The sequence below is a fragment of the Ambystoma mexicanum genome, chromosome 11 (genome assembly GCF_040938575.1).
Source record: "Ambystoma mexicanum isolate Mex_15411 chromosome 11, UKY_AmexF1_1, whole genome shotgun sequence".
NCBI classification, from domain to species: Eukaryota; Metazoa; Chordata; class Amphibia; order Caudata; family Ambystomatidae; genus Ambystoma; species Ambystoma mexicanum.
The window spans coordinates 999,185,451-999,200,793 of record NC_090934.1 but is presented as its reverse complement, the minus strand read 5'-3'; positions in this window follow the sequence as shown (position 1 = coordinate 999,200,793).

Genomic DNA, 15,343 nt, shown 5'->3' with positions numbered 1-15,343 from the left:
GTGAGTGTGCCTCAATTAAGGGTCTTAGCCTGGTGCTCTCACATGATGATAGGTCCAAATACTGCCAGCAGACATGACTTAAAATCTACAGAGTTGCCCGAAACTCCGGTCTCTGACAGGAGTCTCACAGACAGTCCTTACAAAAAAACCACAGTTAGTCTCTGCTCAGAAGTTGATTTGGTGCCAAGGGTCGACAAAAGTGTCATTGCATTTGAGGATGAGGTGTTTCGTCCCTTAAGCACACATCCACATATGATAAATGGAAGGTGCTAGCAACCCCTAAACAACAACAGAAGGAACTTGCTAGAAGTCGTCAAAAAGATTCTGTACGGCATATCTCAAATAAACAGGACATGCAACTTTAATAATAAAATTGAAACTAGAGTACCTGGACCTGAAAGAAGTCAGACGACTCCTGTGCGTGCTACCGAGAGGCCACCTGGCTCTAGTGAAGACATTCCACATGGAGAAACAGCCCAAACTCTGAAAAATGAACAAATAAATCGAAGATGATTAGATTATATTGCTTCTCCCCAACTATCCTGCTCTCAAGTACGGCGTCATACCATCCAGGACGAGACACAATCTCCAACCATAAAGTCTGGGAAAGTAAAACCAGTGTCTTCACATAATAAACAAAAAGGTGAAATTCATGACCTGAGCTTTTCTTCGTCTGAGACCTGTTCAACTGATTCATCAATCATAGAGCGTGACTATCCAAAAGTTAGATGCACAAAAGTGTTACAACATAAACAAGAACGTCAACCTGAATATAAGTGGAGTGAAAGACTTACCAAAGAACTACAACCAATATTGATGTCCACAATGGCAATTACGATCGGCCCCTTCTTAAAGTTATATGAACAACTCAATGATAACGTCAAGGATTTAGCAACTTTGGTGGCGTTAATTAACTCTAAATTAGTAAACTTGGAAAGATACATCAATACATCGAAAAAGGAGAATGTGTAAGCAAAAAAAAAATGGACTCTTCATTTCAAATAATTACAGATCAAAAAGAAAATAACAGACTGGATACAAAATTACTGGCGGAGATTGCCAGAGAAGCTTTGAGCTTGCTAAAAAAAAGACCTATGGTGACACACGACACGCATTACTGTGAGGTTCCGGAGTCTGAGGGTGTGCAAGAGAAAGTTTGTATGCGGCCACAAAATCGGAGTACCGACACCACGTCTCAAAACGCTCACCTGACGGACGTAGGCATCATCGAAGACCGCAATACCACGGGTTTCTCTCAGAAAGTCAAGGTTCCTGGAGGGATAGCTGAAGCACCAGTAACCCCATCTGCAAGCTCTACAGCAATGACAACAGCCAGAAGATTGGTCTCAAGAACATCTTCAATGCGGTAGAATCTGACAAAACAAGTGATTAGGGTTTAAATCCTGACAAACTACTGAATTTGCAAGTTGGACCCTGTGTACTCCCAGCAAATGCATAAGAAGGGTTATCTAAAAGTGCAAGCTTCGCCAGTGTTTTGGAAACTAGCAGAGGTGTAGGCAATCTTGCATCTTTAGATCCACAAAACCCCTCTATATCAGCGTTGGTAACAGGCCTGGGCTCTTCCTTAGTGGCCCCCATGATCCACACCTTACAGACCGCTGAAAAGTGCAGTCAAATATTTGACATATTCAAGGGAAACATCTCCCAAAAAACAGAAGTTAATGGAAAAAAGCCTGGACAAAAAAAAAAAAAATGAAAAACCAAAGAACAAAAAATCTGCGGCGCTGAAACGACTCAAGAAAATGTCTTTGAAATCTTAAAACCATCAACGTAACTGTTCACAACAACAACACAGATGAGAGATGCCCTAAAAATTAAAAAGAGCCCATACCTGTCAGTCGGAATGATAACACAGAAGGGGACTTAGAATTATCGAAAGGTGACGTGGAACCCACAATCGTCCTTATGGATTTGTCAGTGTACGAAGATGTGGTTGTTGTGGATGAACCCCCACCTCAACCGAAGGAAGGGATGCGGTGCCAAACCAAATACCAGCAGGGTCCAATAGAATTTGCACGCTAATTGAAAAATTGATAAGCAAACTGGAAAGCTATCTGTACCCTCAAGTCCAATCTTTAAAACGCTGGAAGATAGGCAAAAAGTCCTTGCCGAAACATGGAAGACCTCAACGCCTCAGACGGGAACTGATGAAATCTTGAAGGTCCCTCCCTAGACTAATCTCAACACCAACGAGAAGGATTCTGAAGATGTTGAAACCAACAATGCGCATAAGAGAAGAGCCAGACCGGACTGCAATTGGGCGGTTGATCTGGTCAAAAGTTCTGATTGAAAGGGAACTTGGCTCAAGAACAAGAATGACCGAAGTCTCAGAGAAAAAGCTCAAAAGACCCACAGAGCCAGGCTGGAACGTATTGAAAGTTGCGACAAATTAATACTAAATCACACTAACGTCCTACGCCTATTTCATTACCTGCCTTCCCTCAGAATGATTCAATCTGACGACATCAAAACAGTTGAATTCATAGAAGAAGACCAAACGATAAAATCATCTTACATTTCAGATCCAAAATTGTTTTGAATATTGTCTTAGACGCAGCCTCTGCACTCATGTCCTTGGGCTTTTACATATCTGAAGTGCTGGAAAACTTCGAAATGGAAAAGATGCTACAAAAAACAGCCAAGAAATTCCATCCAGAAAAGTGCCTATAGCCAGAAGAGACAATGAAGAAGAGGCGGCGAAAAGTGTAGGAGGCGCTAGAGTGAGCGACCCTGTTCAACTTAATAATAAAGATAAAACAGCGTTCGCCATATGTGACAGCGGTGAACCTCTTGGAAAACTGTCCAAAGATGAAAACATTAAAATCACAATAAGAGGTGATAGTGAAATGAAAATTAGGTGCCCGGACCCAAAACCTTTGAAGAATCAAAGTGGGGATTCTAATGACTGGTGCTGGTTGGCTGAAGCACTCAGTAGACCTACAAGACGATAACGCCAAGTAGAAGAGGAGCACTCTGTGCTTAAGATCGGATCCTGGAATACTAGGGGTTTTTCACACCTATTCCAGGAACCTTGGCGGGCCAACCTCGATGTAGTTTGTCTCCAGAAAACCTGGATAGACGTTTGCCCGACATCTGATGTCTACGAAGTGGCGCTCAACCCTGCAATTAAAAAATCTAGAGGAAGACCCATGGCTGGTCTGTTAACATTTGCCAAATAAAGCGCCGGCTGTCGCATCACTAACTTAACAAATCCTTCAGCATTCATACAGGTGACAACGATTGCTATAACAAGGAATCTAAATGCTAATGTGAGCCGCTTCCACATTATCAATCTACATTGGAACCATCTGATAGGCTGCACAATTCCTTTTATAGACCAAGTATCGACAGTGGTGGATGAGCTACTAGTAGCCAATGAGACAACACACATCATAATATGTGGTGACTTAAATACCAACTGCGTGTCCATAAAGCAGAAAAACACTGAAGTCATCTATACACCTGACAATCCGTCCACAAAGTGGATGGTGGAGATGGATGTAAGAAACCTTGCCATGTTAAACGGAAACACCATCAGTGACATACCGGCCAACCCAACGTGGAAGAGGGGTGAACAAAAATCCATTCTGGACTATTTTTTGTGTGAGAAAAAATCCAGCGAGCAAAATCATCTCTGCTGGTAACGCCTATGTCTCACAGTGATCATGAGATGGTGATCTTCAGGATGTAGGCAGGTGGAATGCAGTTCTTGGAATCATCGGATCCTGGTGGAGTCAAATAGAGGAAGGCTGAACATTTAAACAGATGAAGTCTCTAAACTCAAAAATGCTTATATCAATAAGGAACATGGAGTTGAATACACCCACTTATTACAAAAATTTGTGGAAACACACACGGACCAAGAAACCCTGGTTTCGTTAATAAACATAAATTTTATGTGGAGGTCATGAGAAAAAAGTAGGATTTACACGCAACTATTGGACACTTAGAACTAAGGAGGCCGCAAGTTATTTACAAGCAAAGCGCTTAGCCAAACAAAAATATAAAAATTGGCTAAGAGCCCACAAGATTCTAAGGGATCCGACCACGGCTGATTTTGTCGCGTCCGGAATGTTCGCATGAGAAAGGTGCGAACTACCAAAAGTTTGCACCTTTCTCATGCAAACACTTACATACTATGGGGGCTGCAGGAGTTTTCCCCGCAACCCACGCTCACTAAACTGTAAAGTAGAGTGAGCGGGCTGTTGCGGGGGACACCTCTGCAGCCCCTGTTTTTTTTCTGCGGGTGTGCTGCGGGGGTGTCCCACGCAACACCCTGCTCACTATGCCACATAGTATAGTGAGTGGGGTGTTTTTTTTTACTTACCTGCAATGCTACCACCAAAGGTTCGAACCTTTGGTAGTACAATTTTTCGGTCGTTTTGTACGGTCAGACCCTTTTTTTGGTCCGATCGTACAAAACCGCCCACAAAGCCTTAATGTTCCAAAAAGACATGGAACTTATGATGCAAAAGATGGGAAGCAAAATCTCTGCTGACTTTTGGAAAATCTTAAATAATGAAGGTGCGCCTCAATCAGCATTGATGGCTAATACGGTATCTGAAACGGTGTGGACATCCCTCTTCACGGATCTCTATAGTAAAAAAGGGAAGTGGACAAACCCCATAATGCCGGCTCTGGAAAGATGGAATCTAAATTTCACCAAAGAAGACATCTTGCAGATAATCAAAAATGCCAGTGCATCGGGGGCCCTGGACCTGATGGCCTTACTAACTTCACCCAAAAACAAAACCCAGAAATATGGGCTGAGTTATATAAAGAGTTCTTTAACAGAATCTCCAGTAAGTGTGCCACGCCGAAATCTTGGAAAAAAGACATTATTGTCCCCATATTTAAAAAAGGGAACCGTCTGGATCCAAAAAACTATCGTCCGATAGCTCTTCTGGATGTGTTGGGGAAAGTATATGCCACAATGCTGCAACAGAAATCATCACACTGGATTACAGATAGTGGTGTCATGCCTGCGCCATGGGCGCATACATTGGCGATCAATATGGACAAATTGTTATTCATTTATCTACAGAAAACTCTTGGATCAACCGCTATTCACTATTTGGACTTTATTTCCCATTTGCAAGACTTTGGTGCTTTTTTATTTTTTCCAGAAAACTACACTTACCATAATGCACTTGGCTATAACCATCTATTCCTGGCTATTCCTATTTTTCTTCATCAGAACTACAATCCCCAGAAGCCCTAGGGATTTGCTCTGCTTCCACCAGCTCAGGAACAGAGAGGGAGGTGGCCGATTGTCTGCAGGTGTGCTGAGCCAGGTGCAACCAATTAGCCTGCCTCTGTGCTGGGCTCGGCAGTATAAAGGCTGCTGCCTGCGAAAGCTCAGTCTCTTGCATTGAGAGTCCTTACGGCACCTTATTGCTTCGAGCTACAAACTTTGTATGCTGTTTCCTGATTTCACCTGCTCTTTGTTCCAGTGCCCTGGTGGGCTCCTGCCTTGCAGTCTGCTACACCCTGCTGCCTACAGCCCTAGCCTTTTGGGCTCCCTGCCTCAGCCCTGCTCCTCTGGGCATCCTGCCTTGCAGCCTGCTACACCCTGCTGCCTACAGCCCTAGCCTTTTGGGCTCCCTGCCTCAGCCCTGCTCCTCTGGGCATCCTGCCTTGCAGCCTGCTACACCCTGCTGCCTACAGCCCTAGCCTTTTGGGCTCCCTGCCTCAGCCCTGCTCTTCCAGGCTCCTGCCTTGCAGCTGATCACGCTCTGCTGCCTTCCAGCCTCCGCCCTTGCCCTGCCGGGCTCTCCACATTGCAGCCGATCACGCTCTGCTGCCTTCCAGCCTCCGCCCTTGCCCTGCCGGGCTCTCCACATTGCAGCCGATCACGCTCTGCTGCCTTCCAGCCTCCGCCCTTGCCCTGCCGGGCTCTCTACATTGCAGCTGATCACGCTCTGCTGCCTTCCAGCCTCCGCTCTTGCCCTGCCGGGCTCTCTATATTGCAGCTGATCACGCTCTGCTGCTTTCCAGCCTCAGCCCTTGTCCTCTGGGCTCCCTGCTCTGCAGCCTGCCTCACTCCGGCTGCCTACAGCCCTTGTCCTCTGGGCTCCCTGCTCTGCAGCCTGCCTCACTCCGGCTGCCTACAGCCCTTGTCCTCTGGGCTTCCTACTTTGCAGCTTATCACGCTCCGCTGCCTACTACCTACCTTTTTCCGCTGGGTTCTCGGCCTAGCAGCCCTCTTCAGTCCTCTGCAACCTTCTACGGTCAGCGGCCCTGCCCCTCAGGGCCCACTCCTTGCTGCCCGGCCCTTCTGGGTTCCTTGCCATGCAGCCTGCTTTACTCTGCTGCCCTAAGCCCTTTTCCTCTGGGCTCTGTACCTTACAGCCCTGCTCCTGTGGGCTTGCTCATTGCTTTCCTGCTCCTCTGAGCTCTCAACCTTGTTCCTTACTGTCCTCTGCTATCCTATCCTGTTACACGACTTTCCCTTCATTTCCTTCTGCTAGTTTGCTATCAACCTCCTTTTCCTGGATTTGTCTGTAAGTATCTTCTCTTGTACTGTTTGTAGACCCTTTTGTACAGAGCTTGTCTGTTGGTTCCCATCAGTCAACCTCTGCCCCTTCCCTTGTCTCGTTTCTACATTACAGACACCCATAGCTGCTGTTCCAAGCCATGAGCAAACAGCGTGGGCCTCTGTTATAGCAAACTGTGCAGAAGGCTAGAGTTTTTTCCTAAGGTTCGTGGAATACTCTTTTCCTATATCTGCATACACCCCAAGAGGGAATTCATTCTGTACCTTTTTCCTTGCTACTCTTGCCTACTCTTCGTTCTCTTTCCTTTCAGCTGTGTCTGTACTTATCTGTCCACTTTATTTTGGCACAACCACCCAAACCCTTTCTGGGTGTCCTGTGCCACTCTTAATAGAGTGCCATCCCTGACAAGTGGTCACATGGATGTGAGACATGCTGGATTTGTTAAGGGAGTTGGATGCGGCCTAAACCTCCTGTTAATAAATTTGCTAAAAATGGAATCCATAAGAACGGGGAGAAAGGTCTACTTAGCCCTGATAGATTTTTCGCATGCCTTTGGGTCCATCGACCGAGAATTACTCTGGACTAAGATGAAGAACTGGAGCTGTCCTGAGAGTCTACTAGCCACAATTAAAGAACTTCACTCCGCTACCACCATCAAGGTCCAACTAGATCAGAGTGGTTCTTTAACGGATGAAATTAACACTTATTGTGGTGTAAAGCAAGGATGCCCCTTGGCTGCGATCATTTTCAATCTGTTCTTTTCAGACATTGGCAGTGCAATTGACGAACCTCAATCTTTCTCACCATAAATTAATGGGTCTGCGTTAAATTGGATGCTGTACGCCGATTACCTGATTTTGTTGGACACCATGCCAATCGGCCTACAGTGCAAAATGAATGCAGTAAACCGCTACGTGGAATACAACGGGCTGCTTAGCAACAACCCAAAGAGTGAAATACTAACATTACAAAATCTACAAACAGGCTATCACGGAAATAACAAAAAATTCAAATGGTACCTAGGAAACGAGATATTGAGTACTGTTGAAACCACCAGATATCTTGGCATGCAGATCAGCGCAAATATAAATGATGACCCTTGGATGGAGACTGCCAAAATAAAGTGTCTGCAATTTGCCTGCCAGACCTTGATACTGAATAAAAAATATGGGAAGTTTTCATTAAAGCCGGTGATAACTTTCTATCAGCAGAAAGTGGTTCCAGCCTTAATATACGGAGCTGAAAATGCATCCGGATGTCCGGAAGATCTTTGGTCGACTTTGGAACACATATTTTGGATAAAAATACTTCATTTACCCAAGAGCATCCCAACAGCCTGTATACGATATGAGCTAAGTTTGATTTCCATTAAAGCCTGCATTAGTTGGCATACCCTAACTCTATTCAGAAAAACTCATCTTGAAAGACGTTGCTCTGCAATTCAGAATCATAAGCAAGCCCGGCAGTGGAAATCCTGAGTGTTTATTATCTCTATGGAGTAAACGATGCAAGGATATTCTGACAATGTACGAAACAGATCTAAAAACGCTGCAGGAAAATCCCGATCTGGTGAAGAAAAAGATATGGAAACTGGACTGGATCATAACTGGCGAAAAAAGAAGGGCGGTAAAACGAATGAAAGGTGTGCCCAGTGAAGCCAAAGCTTACAATAGCCTACAAAATTACGTGACCTTATTCCCTGATAATAAGAGATCCACATACATGCGTTTTCGTCTACATCATATCAAAACCAAAGACAGAACTAGGAACTGGGCGTGTATGGATAAGATGAACGTAAACTGTAGGTTTTGTGAATCTTGTGAAGAAACAATTAAACATCTCACCTTATTTTGCCCCTCATTTCAAACACAAAGGGCCTCATTATGAGTTTGGAGGTAGCCATTGTGCTATTAGCCCCATGGCTGCCTCCAAACTCAGTCCGGGTCCGGGTTCCTTGAATGAGGAATTACCGGGCCATTCCAACCTTGGAGGACCTGGTAATTCCTCATTCAAATTACCATCCCCATTCCCATTCGATCCCCCATAGGGCTCAATGGGAATGGGGAGGGAGCTAATAATGGGCCCGTTAATAACAGGCCCGTTATTAGCTCCCTGGTCCTTTAGCGGCTCCCACTAAGGGACCTCGTAATGCAGCGGTAAAGGGTTAACGGCACCGGCATCCTTACCGTTGCCGTTAACCCCATTACCTCCGCACTCGTAATGAGGCCCAAAGAACAAAATGTCTTGGCCCGCTGATGGCAGCATCCTCAACTATGGTTGCCGAAGAGTGGTGGCATTTGATGTTTTCTGGAGAGAATAAAAAACTGGCAATTGCACTAACCTTGTTTTGGAAGAGATTGAAAAATGCATAGAAACTGTGGACATGGAATGAGCAGGGTGCCTAATAGTGTGTCTGTTAATGTCCCCACACTTGGATAATCATGAGCTGATTACGACAGAAATATACATTCCATTAAGTAGATATTAAACTGATGTTTTGAAATGTGTTGTTTGTTTCGTATTTTAAAGGCTTGTATAAGCCAAAAAAAATAAAATAGAAGGTTTTTCTTGCGTACAATCCTCTTAAATTACCAAGAATAACACTAAAAATATATCTTGCCATGTGGCCTTACCACACTCCTCCTTCACTCATACACACAACAGCCCTTGTTGTTATCGCTTGCAAGGGGTGTGCTCACGTCTGTGTGTTCACCCAAGCTCCTCGGTCACGGGGTCCCAATAACGGCCTGAACTCTCCCAGGAGCTGTGCTCCGCTCCAAAGAGCAGACAGGAATTCTGTCAAAACGGCTCCTGCACACCTCTGAGGTTTGCACGCTTTGGACTGGTCGCTGTGGGTGGGCGTGGCCCCTTCAGAGAAGCGGCCTGGAAGCCTCTGTCGTCACAGGGGTAGTTGGGATCACGCCAGGATCATCAAATGTAGGAAAGCCCCTTAGAAGCTCACACCGGAAAAAATACAACCCGCTAGGGAAAAAGGGCCAATACACCACTTGCGAGGATAACAAGTTTATTTCCACACAAAAATGGTAAGCGCCAACAAAGAACTCTGCTGCCGCGGAACATTCTGGCAAAATCAGCATGAGCAGCACATTATAAAAGCACATAGCATCATCAGTGACATCACTATATATAGTAGAAACCCGCGTGGCTGGTTGGTGAGATCCTATACATAGGCTGCCTATTCCATAGGGGATGCCATGCCATTGGTCCCAGCCCCGTCTATCCATCTTCTTCCATGCGGGTAATGCTGCATTCATCATCGGTAATTGGTAAATGTTGTCAAACTAAACAACACATCGCTAATAGCTAAGCAGGTCAGTTGAATCTTTGACTTTGTCATTGGGGTGTATTGAAATGCGCAGGGCAGTCTTCTGTGCTCTGCTATTGTATGCTTTCTTATTGCTGCTTGTTCATGATTTTTAAATGTAAACACTCTGCTTTCAAAAGTGAAAGATTTGATAGACTCTTGCTGTAGTGAGCCTTTCCCACTCTTTGCCCTGGGGGTGAGAGCAGAGGTGTAGAAAGGGTTGGGCCTGAGGGGCAAGGCCCACCCAAAAACTGTAAATGCCCACTCAGTAGCGCTGTGTGGGCATTTACAGATACGTTTGTCAGTGCAGTGGACCAACTACATTAGCGTCAGGCCCCATTTGCTAGACAATCCTGGCTACACCTCTGCCTTACTGTGGCTCATTTTCAAAGGTTTTTCTTTCCCCATAATGAGGTTCTCTTCAGATGATGGTTGTACTGGGCACATTCCCTCATGGGGCATTTTCTGGTGGGATAATACCACAGAACGTTCTTTGAAGGGTAATGGTATATTACACAGTGCTGGGGATTCAGGGATTTCTAGGAGAATTCACTGTATAGCATCTACCCAGAGTTCCCCATGGACGGCCCAAAGGTGACTTAGTCACGTGATGCTGTGCAGCTGGCAGACACCGGGGGAAAGTGAGTCACACACCAGCAAGATGCGCCAGGCATGAAGGATCTGTAAAGAGCTCTCCAAAGGTTTCAAGGTTTTAACTAAAGGTCTCGTAATGTTTTGCTGCTGTTCTTGCGAGCATTCCTTTAGTCCGCAGTCCAGTGTGAGGCTGCAGAATCGACTATTTTCAAGGTAAACCCAGTGGAAAGCTGCTCAATCCTTACACCAGGCTCAGACCCCGGTAGGCTGTCTATACAAATAAAGGGTTCCTAGAAATCCCTCCCAGCAGAGCGATCGACAGGAAATAAGCCACCTGACCAAGGTGAAAAGGGAAAAGCTAAATCTTTCAGAGCATAACAAACTCCCTCAGAACAAGTGGAGGTTTAGGACCAGAGCCCCAAAAGCGCAAAACGGTGAAACCCTTCTATGGAAGCAGAGTACCCAACCATGCTCTGGGTTTAGACACTCAAAATAACTGGCATGATGATAAAAGGAGGCCAGGAAATTATCCCAGGAAGTACAGAGCTTAAACCACAAATGTGCATAAGCACAGAAGCAAAATGGAAATACTGGAGTAGTGGTGTGGGACAAAGCCGCTGCGCAGAGCTCCACTCTGTCCAGTGCAGAAAAAAGGACTGGGAATTCGGCGAGGAGCATGCTAAGGGAGACTCCTCAGCAGGGGCTTGACCTTATGCACCCCGCACAGCTTTCTGTTTTGAATTAAATCTGCAAGCTCTGGGAATGACATTCCTTAATTATGGATGAAAGGTGACACATGTTCTGGCTTTTTAAAATTTGGTTCAAGATTGTTATGGTGGTGACAATGGAAAGTTACTAGGCTGAGAACACGTTTTTAGCACTAGTATATGCAGATGGTCTATTTGGATACAGCCTCTAACCTGCACTTTTCCTCCCAGCCTAGGGAGGATTTTGGACCAACACAGATCTATGGAAGGGATCTTTTGAAGGTTTTTAGTCTTTAGTTTTAATTGATCCACCAGGATATTGTGTTAAGTTCTGAAAAATAACCGCAAGGCCTTTTATATTCTCACAATGCGTGGCTATATTGTAATTCCGGAATAACTGTATAGCCCAAATGTGTATCATAATATCAGGCATATGCAGGGTGCCACCATGCACAATAGACCTTTGAATTTTTCATTGTCCGGTGTGTAGAACAAAACACAACAAAAGGTGGCACTGTCATGAGAGAGTGTTATAATGGCAAAATACAATAAGAGCATTTTTATTATGCATATTGAAACTTCAAAAGATCCCAAACAAAGCAACGCACAAGGACAATTTGTGGCACTGACAAATTATGAACTTGTTTATACAGATGGAAATGATGTGTGGTGGCTCACATATAGAAAATATATAAGCATATAGGGGCCGATTTATGGAATTATCGGTGCAGAATGTAGGGTACTTGTGCGCGCAACTGCACGCAAATTCCCCCTTAGTCGATTCATGGAATCGAATGCACAGTACTTTTCCTGGACTTGCGTGGAGTTCACGCTGGCTCGGCACATCTGTGCGAGCTGTCAAGGGCCTTGCGTGAGACTCCAAGCAAAGCATGGGCGTGTCTTGCGCAGACGGCTGGCAAGGGGCCGAACACCAAAAATGGGAAAGAACTTGCAAAAAAGTGGGCATTCCGATGGACGGTTTACAGGCAGTCCCAGGCACAGTCACAATTGCGCAGGACGAGACGTATTCATGGATTCGATCGCGCAACCTCTGGGCTGGGAAATTGACAGTTGGGTACATACATACAGGCGACTGATACATATTAAGATATAAAGAGCGTGTGAATTTACATATGCCCCGTAATTTTAAACATGGCGTCACCCAGCGTTAGCAAAACCATCAGTGCAACTAGCAAACACAGTGTTAGACCCGCGGGCGTCTTCCACATGTGATTATGTGTCACGTGACGATAACTTACAAGGTTTATATGCGGAAAACAAACCACGCGTCTGTTGAATTTTTGTGAAACGGTGAGCAAGCACGGAGCGCAAAGGCAATGTAAATCATTATGCTTCAACAGGTAAGCGAATGAAAAGACGAACATTGAGTGCTTGATAATATAATAAACAGGGGTTCTTCTGTGTAATACAGAACAAACCTTGGGAACGGCTCCAAAAAATGTCTAACCAATATTCCGTAAAAATAGAACTATCACAAAACCTAGTAGATATCATGCACGAACGGAAAACAGACAGCAATAAACATTGGTGCTGAAAAAATGCTAGTGCATGAAACAATGCAATATTATTTTTTATTATTTGAAAAGATATGGTAGACAATGCTTTCCGTTTCTGTTTTCTACAGAAGCATCAAAATAAACCACGAGCAAGCCAAAAGACAACGCTTGAAAAAGAAGCATTGTTGAATGGTGCTCCATAAATGTGATTTTGAAGTACCAGGTCAGCATTTGAAAATAAATGCATTAAGTGAAAATATGAGATGTTAAACCCTAAGTAAGGAAATCAATGTAGCCCCTCTCTTACAGGTAGACACAAATCAGAAGTCACCTACATAGGATTGTCCACACTTGACGAAGCCTCTCAAGTCCTAATGTTTTTGACAAAACAGGTTGGTGACAAATGAGGACTATATTAATATATTAGTCACACACACTATCTGCACCAATTTCTAACTAGTTGTTTGTGTTGGTTTTGTATTTGTAGTGTGAAAATTCTAACAACACCCAAGTGGGTCTTAATAATTGAATCTTCAAAAAATAAATTGTGTCGTCCTGAAGAAGGCCATCAAATATTGGAATATGTGCTAGAGATAGCACTTAATTAAAAATTCGACCGAAACATGTGTAGACCATCGACGAGACACAAATCTGCTAGCCCCAGTATTCTGGAGACCACATTGAAGGCCACCATAGATAAACTGAGTTGTTGTGACTGACATATGGTGTTAGGATAGATTCCATAATTCACACTTGACTGTGCATGCCATAAGATTATGACAGCCCTGTTTAGCCATTTGTTGTCCTATAAGATATTTTTCAAAAGTGTTCCACTTTGTGTATAAGGACCCAAGTCACACATTCACCCTGCCTTGATTTATATTGTTGCTTTCTATTCATCTGTTGTTATTATCCATATTATTAAGTGTTTTTCTTATGTTTTGATATGATGAAATAACATTATTTGTGTCATGAAAATTGGTCATGGAGATGATGTGAGGTGCCAACATTTATTGAAAGGTAATAAATGGTTCAGCAACCCAAATAGAAACAGACTAAGAGAGGGGTAATCACTATTTCGTTTGATTATATGTACCTTGTACACTTCCCACTTTAAGACTGATCCCCTGTTAACAAAAAAACAGGGAAGTACCCAATCATTTAGCACCACTCGGCTGGGAAATGGCCATGCAAGTCCTTCATACGATCCACCACCCGAAGGCAGGCGTATGTAAACTTGTACGTAGGATTTTCAGCGTGCAGGCGGGCTCGCATGTCTGATTTCAAGGGTGTGTGTACTCAATCAGGGTTCCGATGTAATTTAGGGGTGCGCATAAGCAGTGTAGTGGGGTGCACGGACGTTTTACCTGGGTTCTCACACAGATTTCCTGAGTTATTGCTGAGTTACAATTTCATATACGCATATTATTGGGGTGCCGGATACATATACGCATATTATTGGGGTGCCTGAGACAGTTAAGGGGGACCCTGCACAGGGTCCTTGAGTCGCAGGCCTGCTTACAGGGGACCCCATGCACTGTTTGAAGGGTGCATGTATTTGCGCCAGGTGGAGTGCGCAAAGGTAGCTGTACTGGCTGTTCAGGCTTTGCGTGTCAGGGCGTTTTGGGGCGCGACTTGCGAATACGGTTACTTTGCGCTGTTAATTCCATGAATACACGTGGTGTGCATTTTTCTTTCTGTGCGCAGGTTCACGCAGTGTCCTTCTCGGCGTGCGGTACTTGCAGGATTTCTGCGCCCATTTCCATGAATCGGCCCCATAAGGTATAATGCAGTAATAGGTCAAAAACAGATCTTAAAACACCATATATGCCCATAGGAGGTCTAACACAACCACAACCATTGTTGTGTGTCTATTGTAGTGACTGTACACATTCACCTGCCTTAACTGATTGGTACTGAATGTGAAAATACACTAAATAATCCGATCTTCATTCAACCATAAACAAATTATTGTGCTACCCTACATGTTTCAGTCCATAAGGCAACCGCTGCAGGACATTCCTCAGGGCGGAAAACCTACTTAACATCTCCTTACGCTATTCAGCATTATACAGCATCCATATGCCATGGGAACCAAGATTATATGTGTGTTACGCTCACCTGGCTCCCACAGGGGCGTCGGTCGGACCCGGACTGCTGCGGCCTCCACCAACGTGATGCGTAGTGCAGAGATGACAGACTGGACTGGCCCTCCTGATCTCGTCTGCTTGATCCGTAGAAGGATTCTCCTGCAAGTGGAGAGAGGAATTTAGCCACCCGTGGATTCTAGTGATGGCACCTCCCTGCTCTCCCCATTAATCACCTCCGATATCCCCTTCCAGTACTCTCACCTTATATTCTTGAAAGATGAGCTCTCCATCCTGCGTGGATTGCAGTGGCGCGTAGACACCAGTTGCTTCACTGGTTAAAAGGCGTTGGGGAATTCCGGACGAGAGTTGACTCTGAGGTTCCTGGCGAAGACCAGTAAGTATAGAGTTCATAGAGTTCAATATGACTGATGTTCACTCTTGTCCCATTCCTTTCTTATCTTGCAGTGGAGTTCGAGAAAAGATGGTCTCGTAGCGTTAGATGGCGTTCAGGTAAGAGTCTGTATTACCCGATGCTGTCCGGTAAATGATGCATGTATTTAACGTGTTGTTTTCTCTCCATTTTCAGATGCTG